At 43.6% G+C, this 9,237-nt stretch overlaps 1 long non-coding RNA gene across 1 annotated transcript; it reads right to left on the reverse strand.

The window, feature by feature from the left end:
* Window positions 1-2,809: 2,809 nt before the first annotated feature.
* On the reverse strand, window positions 2,810-3,812 carry LOC135297384 (uncharacterized). The gene is made up of 2 exons (XR_010359393.1): window positions 3,723-3,812; window positions 2,810-3,146 (listed from the first exon to the last, which is right to left on the reverse strand). It is a non-coding gene; the product is annotated as an uncharacterized LOC135297384 (long non-coding RNA).
* Window positions 3,813-9,237: the final 5,425 nt, after the last annotated feature.

Consider the following 9,237-nt stretch of genomic DNA (forward strand, 5'->3'; position numbering starts at 1 on the left):
AAGTAAAAAGAGACTTAGTCCAACTGTTTTCTTGGTGACCATGTGAAGTTCTCAAACAGCTAAAAGTAGAAAACTGACAGCCAATTCCTGTTGAGTTGAGCTCTAAAAATTAATGACAACTAATCAGTAACTCCCAAGGAAGGTGGGTTTTTTCACAAAGTAGCATAGCATATATTTGTCCTTAATTTGTGTCACAGTATTTTCAGTGTTTTCATCCTCAGCAATAGATAAGATTACTGCTTTGAAGAGTAAACTGGATAAAGTCAGAGGTGAGGTTCAAGGAAAAAAATCAAGTAATGGCACACCTCAAGACTGCATCATTTCAGCAACTTACCTGTAAATGAAGGTGTTTTCTCTGAAGTTCATGTATTTTTAAGCACCTTACACAGACAAGAGGCTAAGCAGAAATAAAAGGTTTGTGGGACCTTTTCAGAATGAATTCTGTAGATTTTCACTTAGTTCACTGAGGGTGGCCTTTATTAAGCAGATGATTTATTAACTTGCTGAAGGTTAAGGATGTTCCCAGGTCCTCCTGCCATCGGTCAGTCATTGACCAAACAAGTGTTCAGTGTTGATTCTGGTTTGCTTTCATACTCATGTGAAAATGAAGCCCTATCTTTTGTATCCAGGTCTTAATATTATGACAAATATATCAGTCTGTACCTCCTGGAGTAGTGTTTCAAAGGGATTTGTTTTTAATTGAAGTCACTTCAGTAAAAAGGCAGGTTGAGTGAGCAGGAATATTATGGAAATGTGTTAATATATGATAAAGATACTGGGATCACTGTTTTAGAGTCTCACTGTGTTGTGTGTATTAGAAACCCACAATAAAATGTTAGTGTAATATTTATCTTGTTAGTTGTCTACACCTTTGCAATTATGATTTCCAGACAAGGTTTTCATGAGACTGAGACTACCTTGTGCAGTTCCGAGGTAGTGAAATGATGAGATAACTGCAGATCTCTCCTATCAACGTGCCTTTTCATAGAGCACAGCATTTTAAGGTCTTGGTCTCAGATATTGGGTAAAACATTGTAAATTTGTGATGCAGGGAGTGCGGTTTATTTGTTAGCCTATCTGCTAACCACTGAAAGTTCAAACATTGCTACCAGTTCAGAAATGTTACTGCATGTTAATTGCTGTGGCAAACTCCATGTCCTGTTTTTAACATGGGTGCAATCTGGAGACCTTCACAAACGTACTACTCTAGTTCTCTGGATCATTTTCATGATCTTTCATGAAGACTGGATCCAGCACTGCTGAGGGGGCCACAAGGCCATTACTTGCATGCCCTTGTGTGACTTTTCCCATGAAAAGCAGATCTTCAGCTTTGTTTCTGAGAGAAAATAGGAAATGTATACCAATGTGGACTGAAAGAAGATAAAGAATAACAATAATGTCAGAGCTTTGAACCCTGTCCTGAACAGATGACTGAAAATTACTCTGGACTTTATATGAGCCAAGAAGAGGAAACAACCCTAAACATGAGCAGCACTGTCAAGCCCGTACTGTGTTGACAAGAAGTTCATCAGAGACTGTAGGCTAGAATTTTAAGTGAAGAAAATTGAAATTATCTCACTCCTTGCAGAACTGGTTTACCATATCTCCCTGTTATCTTAAGCAAGCTTGTTAATTTCTCTGTTGGAAATTTTTCCCTTCTTCAGCTTAATTTGAATTTCTTGTTCTTTTATTCTAAGGTTCTGCCCTGCCCCCTTCTGTGCTGTCTTGCATTTCTTAGATGAATTCTCCCTTCATTAGGATGGTGAGGTGGCACAGGTCATTCTTGGTAGATCTAGACTTAAGGTCTAGATCAGGGTGATCAAATGTGACATTATTTAGAAAGCCTGTTTTAGCTACATGTGAGTCCAAGCAGATGGAAGAGAACTATTTCAATACTGAGGGCACAAATCTGATGTTTGGAATGCCTGGGTTTCAGATGCTTCTTTCATTGCTGATGATTTGTGCAGTTTTGGGCAAGTCCTCAGCAGCCAAATCCACAAAATACCACCATCACCTTAAGTGATGTGTCAAGATACGGAGCGTGGTCACTGAGGTTTCCATCAAAAGAATCTTTTTCATGGTCTTCCAGAAGACACACCACTGCCTTATCTTCTTTTGTCAGTTTCAAGCAACAGCATCATCCAGAAAGAAAACTCCTGGTACTCAGAGGCCATATACCTACCTGAGTGAGAGGGGAAAGCACTGGTCAGTAAATCCCCATCCTGCCACCACAGCCACAGGAGCCAGCGGGGCAGCTTGGCTGCTGGGGTCCATCTCTCTCAGGCGTTTCTCCCTGTCTTCACATGCACAGCACGTGTGGCTGTAACTTTGCCTTTTGCATTCCCCAGCCACCCATGATGAAAGCTACTCTTTTTACTCAAGTACCTTTGGTACTCTTGCTCTGAATCTTTGTCCCTCGGTTTCCTGTCAGTGAAATGAGGTTAACAGGAGAACCCCAGTAGAGTGTGAGCTGTGGATGGCCACATTTGAGTTTGTAGAGTGCTCAAGCAGTACAATGCTGAGTGCACTCCAGTACCATCACAATGTCCAAGATCTCACGATCTTGAATGTACTTAAGAATAAAGCATGAGAGCAAAACAAAATACCTTTGACCTCTTACTTAGTCCAACCCATGATACAGTTTCCAGAATCCCGTAGGCCAGCTGAGTCCTAGTCTCAGACCAGATCACCTCAGAGCGTACCCATCAGTAGTGCTGTCTCAAGGGAGGGTCATCTCAAGAAACAATGGGCACAAGTTAGTCCTGGGAAGAATTCTGGTTGGGCACAAGAAATTTTTTTTATAAGGAGGACAGCAGCCATTGGAATAACCTCCCCAGAGGAATGGTGGACTCTCCAGTTTTGGAAGCTAAGGTTCAGCTGGACAGCGTACTAGCCCATGTCTAGACCTTGCTTTTACCAAGAAAGGGTGGACTAGATGGTCCTTGCAATCCCTTGCAACCTGGTATTCTATGATTGTGTTTATAACAATCTGAGTCCCACGGGATGGATGGAGCTGCATTCCCATTTTTCACAGTTGGCAAGTCCAAGGAGAGGCAAAGGGACAGAGATGCAGTTGCAGGAAACAGTGCTGCTTTGTCTCTTCACCAGTGAAATGTAGAAGTGGGAGCACTGACAGCACTTGAGACCTGGGAGGATGAGAAAAAAATGGGATTATATTGGAAACCTGATTGGCAGGAGATCTGCTCTGCAATCATGCGAGATTCACGTTGTTCAACTCTCAGCATAACACACAACTTTTGAAAGTGAAATGCCTTGAAATAATTAACTTTGAAGCAAGAACAACAGTTTTTGCAGCTTGTAGTTGTGAATGGTTACATTCAGGATGGAAATTTTTCAGTGAGCTTTCAAATTGCTTTGGAAGGAGAGAGATCAATGGCATTTGTGAGAGACAGCTTTGGGTTTCTCAAGAAAGAACCTGGTTTAGCAGGTAGATATAAATGAAAATCACTTCATCAGCTACATCACTAACCTCAGCAAAACCCAACATTAACCAGTTCATCCCTGGTCACAGTCAAGCACAAGACAGCTAGCAACCAAACACTTTTGGCCAACAGCAGTGTAGTGGAAGGTGGAGAATTTACCTCCTCAGTCAAGACTCTTCCAAAATTTTATCTTGGTGAAGTAAACAACTGTGCTTTACTAGTTGTCATGTGCCTCACAATGATAATAATAAATTATATTTATGAAGTAGGACTTTTCACCTGCTGCAGATTTGTCTTCAGACTTCCCTGTTTGAAGGAACCTTGAAATAAATTATTTCCACTCTGGCAAGCACCTGGTTTTAAACAAAGGTGAAGTCAATGAATGAAATAGTCAAAACACCTGACTCCTTTTAGGAGGGAGGGAAGCAGTAAATAATGTTGCCTTAGAGCAATTTCTCCCTTGTCATGCCTTTCCTCATGCAGTTTGCTGTCACTGCTCACTGTGAGCCAGACTGTACGTGGAAGAATCCTCCAGACGAGTCAGTGGGGCTGCTCATGTGAGTAATTTGCAAAGCACTCAATCAGGGCAGTCAAGCCCTGTGATATTAGACTCAATTTGGCTATAAATCCCCCAAGCAAGGCCTTTTTATTCTCGTCAGTAAAACAGTGATGCAATTCTGGTGCAGTGCTTTTTCTGTTTTTTTTTTCCTCCCCACAACTTCTCATTTCTTCTCACCTTTTTCTTCACACACACAGAGAGCACTAAGAGACTCAGAGAAGCAGCAGCTTTGACAAGCAATGCTGACATGCCTCCCTGCTCTGAGCAATTCCTTTGGGCGATTTAGCAATGTCACTCTGGCTCTCAGCATTTCTTTCAAGTCAGGAGCCTCACTGCTTATAACAGCTTGGGAAAGGGAGAGCCCAGGTGCAAAGGCAGGAAAAAAGTTCTGTCAGAGGCTGGCAGCAACAGGAGAGTCTGGTTGTGCCGGTGAGTCAGCCGAGCAGCTCGCTCCACTTGCTTATTCCAGCCACATACAGGCAAGTGCAGGCAGGGAAAATTCCTAGCTATGATTGTGAGGAAAGGGCCTGCTTATGCCACCACAATAAACTCTGTTTTCCCAGAATGAAATCTCACCAGGCGTAATTGCCAAGATCCTGGGACGAAATACTTCTGCTTAACCCCTGACACATCTTTTTCTTTTCACTGGGAGAAAAGTAGTCGTTTATGGTTTGGTGTTTTGTTTTTTTGGGATTTTTTTGTTGTTTTTTTTTTTTTTAATTCAATTACCAGCTTTGATGTGTCTAAAATGGGAACAATGGCAGAGAATACAATATCTCCTGTCTGCACTGCTACCTATATACTTGCATATAAATAGCACTTTTGTTTCATGGGTTGGAGTAGAGGCTGCAGAGACATACTGACAGTGCAGCAGCTCTTTTCCTTTGTAGTGGATCTAATAGGCCTGCAGTATGAAACACGCTACTTATGCTTTGCTTTTAGGCTGAAACTCACTCTGTGCAGAGGTCTAGCGGAGGGCAGAGGCCCCACTTAAATCCTGCTGAGCCTTCAGAAAGGCTTTCCACATTCCCCTACTGTAGGTATAAGGATTCAGACAGTTTTGCATTCTTTTCATGGGTAAAGGCATGTAAATAATACCTTTATGACTCAGGTATGTCTTGAAATATGCAACCTGATGGCAGAGAGTTCTGCTTTATTGTGCAGATATTTGTTCTGAACCACATGGCTTGTAAGTCATGAAATATTAATGGCCATGCAAATCTTCTCTTCTGTATCACAAGCTTTTCTGTGTTCCTGACCCCTGGCTCCTTTAATCATCTCCTGGGTGTGTGGTCTGTTACTATTCTGAGATATCTTGTGAACAGGGGCAAAGTAATTACTTGATCCTTGCCTGCTGCAAGAATCTTTTTGAAAAGAAAATTGATAACTTCAGAGACACTTCCTCCTTGCATTAAAATCACCCCCACCTGCTTGCTTCACAGGATTTCTCTTTTGGTGGCCTGAATGCAGACCTGCAGTGTTCAGTACTATTTTCATGACTATAAAACGGCATTCTTGGATCTCCTAAGTTGTCACCTGCTCCTCCACAGATTAATTACAATTTTTGGTCAGATGTTTTCTTCCCTTCTCTCTCTCTCTCTCTCCCCCCTGCTGTTTTTTCCAGTAGGCATCCTTATAAATAGTCTGTTTTATTGTGGCTTGTTACAGGAAGGCCCAATGATCTTTCAATGAGCAGCTGTAGTGCCTGTTGTTTATAGGGTTATCTTCACCATCTCCCTAATAATTGGAGGCTGAATTAATCCCTGATTTTTTTTTATTTTTTTAAGAACAAGGGCATGTATTTTTGGAAGAAATCTCCTTTTATTTCTCCACCTGTTTTCTAACATCCCAAATACTAAGAATAAGGGCATTACCAATGTGGGGCAATATGGAAATGCTCCTTAGCTCCCTGTCAAACATAGGGGAGGTCGGTGGTTTGGTGCCATGCAGGTCTGAGAACAAAAGGAGAAGGAGATGTATGAGCAATATGCCTGGGAAAGAGAAAACTGATCATGAAAATTCATTTCCCATATGGGAGCTATTTTAGTAAACCAGTGTGATGAAAGTACAGACATGAGTAGGTATTTGTACAAATGAGCTCACAGTGACTGCCAAGTGCATGGTGTAACACAGAGGCAATAATTACCACACAGTTTAATACAAGGTTAACCAATGTTGACCTACACATTTCTGATTTCTGGAGCAATTTTGCCCAAGTTGCAAGAGTCAGCAATGCAGCACCAAAACCACTGCTACTGAAATGGTGGGTTTATACAGATAAGGAGGTGGGGAAGACTAGCTAAGGTCAAAACATTCATTAACAGAGCAGAGATAAAGGAGCTGAGATACCTCAGGTGTTTCTAATGTGCCACTTTGCAAAACCTGGGATGACACATAAGAACCTTTCTGGGGCTCTGCTGTTCAGTCCTCAGCGTGTGCTGCTTCTGAGGATCAGGTGCCAGCCTGGGAGGAATCCACACCCTGGGTTTTAAGAGGTGCAAATAAAACCCACCTCACCCTTGATTTCATACAGCAGCAGGTGCCTGTGTGACTTTGAGGACATAGATGTCTGTCTTTCTCACTGAGCTTTCTTTCCCCTGAAATGACCTCAGTGACTTCTGGGCCCTGTGAGGAGGGCAGACCCATAGCTTGGCTCACACAGGTGGCTGCTGTGAAGCAGAGTTGTTTGGTGGCTTTAAGCCTGGCAGCCTCCAGCCTGGGGAGCACCCACACAGCGACTGTTCCCCCTGCAGGGAGCACCAGCTCCTGCTCACGGTGGTGGAAAGCTGATGTGCCACCAGCCTGTGGCTGCTGTGGAAGTCATGGAGAAAGCAGATGGAGCAGAGAAGCCAGAGCATCCCTCCTGGCCCATCTGCAGCACCATGGTTCCCCAAAATTTGGGTGATTCATACAAGCCTAAATGATGGTAATGAGCTGCTGCAAGTCTGGCTGCCCTGTAGTCTGCAAAGGTGACAATTGCTAACTCAGGTTTTGGAAGGAGGTGAGCTCTGATCAGCTGACAGGAGCAGTGAGTAATCCTCATCTACCTGGCCTTGTATCCAAGCTGTGAGTCATTCTAATGAGCAATACCAAAAGTGCTGATCTGCCCATCTCATGCTTCCTCACTTGAGACTCCCAGCTAACCTGCAGCCTTGGTGTGCCTCGGGGCTGCCTTTTGGGCAGAGGGGAGCATGGGACACTGCTTTTACTGCAGACTTTACCAGTGGAATAAATGCTGTCGTAGGATGTATGTGTGCCAAAACAGTTAGAAAGCTTCCAGTGGGTTTTCTGTATATGGCATCCCTGCTAAAACTGCAGAATTGGTTTTGGTTTAAAGAACATTTTCTTACCTGTTGCCATGAAGATTTCAGTTGCACTTCCCTCTCTCTTGTTCACACCAATGTGGCCAGCTACACCTGGACCAGTGTGCAGTGACTGGGCAGAGGAGCACATAGGATTATTGCTGGCTTAGTCCATGTCTGTGTTCCTGGGAACTGCATGAACAGCCTCTCCTGTCCTCCCTGCTCTGCAGTGTGCCACACTGCAGGGTGGGAAGGTGCCCATCCTACCTTTTCAAAAGTCTGCTCCTTTGAGTGGAAAGTCCTCCATGTCCTTGCTTGGCTTTAAGCTCCACATGTGGTACTGGTGTGTTGGGATGGTGAAAACTGTTTGCCTCTGGTTTTGACTGCAAGGCATGGGCTGGCTTGGCTGCATGCAAAAACTGCACTAGTGAGTGTTTCAGCAGCTTCCCCTAGGTGCATGGCACTATTTAAAGTGAAAGGACTTTGATTTGGAAGAGGCAAGGATGAAGATGAAAGCTAATAATGGAAGTTTATAAATGCAGCTGACATCTTAGCACTCTGTGCCTTTCATGCTGTCCTTCATGTACTCTCCTGGTGCTGTCTCCTCTTTTAATGCTGTGTTGTTTTTCACCCTGTGAGCAAAGTGCTGCTGAGAGTAACTGGGGTAGCTGTGTTTGATCCTTTTACATGCCTATGGATATAGAGGGGGCTGTTATTTAACACTGACATGTGTGAAATGATCCATGAAACCTCCAGGGTGAACTGTGGTAAGTGGCAGACTTTTATAATCTGTGGATTATACTCTACAATACATGTATATATATATTATAGAGTATATATTTATAGGTCATGACTAATATGGAAACCCCTCTTGTAGTTGATAGCTTCTAGTAGAGACCCATCCACATAACATTCCTATGTGGGTGGGTGGCTGTTGGCACCAGCAGTGGGATGACTGACTTTAGTTCTGATCTGGGCTTCTCAGCTAGGCTCCAGCTCCTCGTCAGCTGCAGGACGTGGGCAGCAGTCAGGGCAGTCAGCCTCGATTATAGGAAAAGTCTGATACAAACAAGAACTTTTCTCCTCCTCTCTTATCTGCTTGGGCTCTCCATGTAGGTGGCTTGGTTGGATGTGAAGCCTTCAGAGAGCAAAACCTGTGTGAGGTGGATGTGACTCACACTGAAGGTCTCTCAAAGCCCACAGCAGGTGAGGTAGATGGTGAGATGCTGAGTCCTGTTCCACAGCCTTGAAAAGGGACCATCCCTCCTCTTCTGCCTCTGAAGCTTCTCTGTCCCTCCTGCCTCTGCTTTGCCAAGTGAAAGTCCATCTGGGAGGTGTCCAACAATGCACACACAGCCAGCTGGTTTACACTGAAACCTCGTGTATTTCACAGATAGGCTGAGCTTCTCCAATGGAGCTCACTCATTGCCCTTCAGATCCCTGGGGGGTCTCCCCAGAACAGGGCAGCCTGTTCTGCCCTTCAGAACAGGGGGAACTCCTCTGCCCCAAAATCTTCATCAAAAAGCACTTGCTCAGAGGTAGCAAAAGGCAAAACAGAGTGAGTTCCACAGCTGAACTCATATTCACAGAATTATTTCAAGCAGCCTGTACATTCCTTCTACTTATAATTTATTATTAACAGTCTGAGAGGAAGAAAAATAATTCATTAAACAATCAGTAAGGCATTCATAAGACATTATTGAGATCAGGTCTCAGGGAAACACATGAGCCTTCACAAATATTAAGTTTTATCTACTCTGTTAAGTCATTTTACATAGGAAAGTGAAACTTAATCCAGCTGCTCTGTCTCTGTAGCTACTGCTCAAGGGGAAACAAATTCAGATCCACCATAATCTGACTAATAGGTTCAATATCAGCTCCCTCTTATCAGGGGGAAAGGAGCAGTTTCATCTCAGTTTCTGCAGTCTGCCCC

This window comes from Passer domesticus, chromosome 3 (assembly GCF_036417665.1).
Source record: "Passer domesticus isolate bPasDom1 chromosome 3, bPasDom1.hap1, whole genome shotgun sequence".
NCBI classification, from domain to species: Eukaryota; Metazoa; Chordata; class Aves; order Passeriformes; family Passeridae; genus Passer; species Passer domesticus.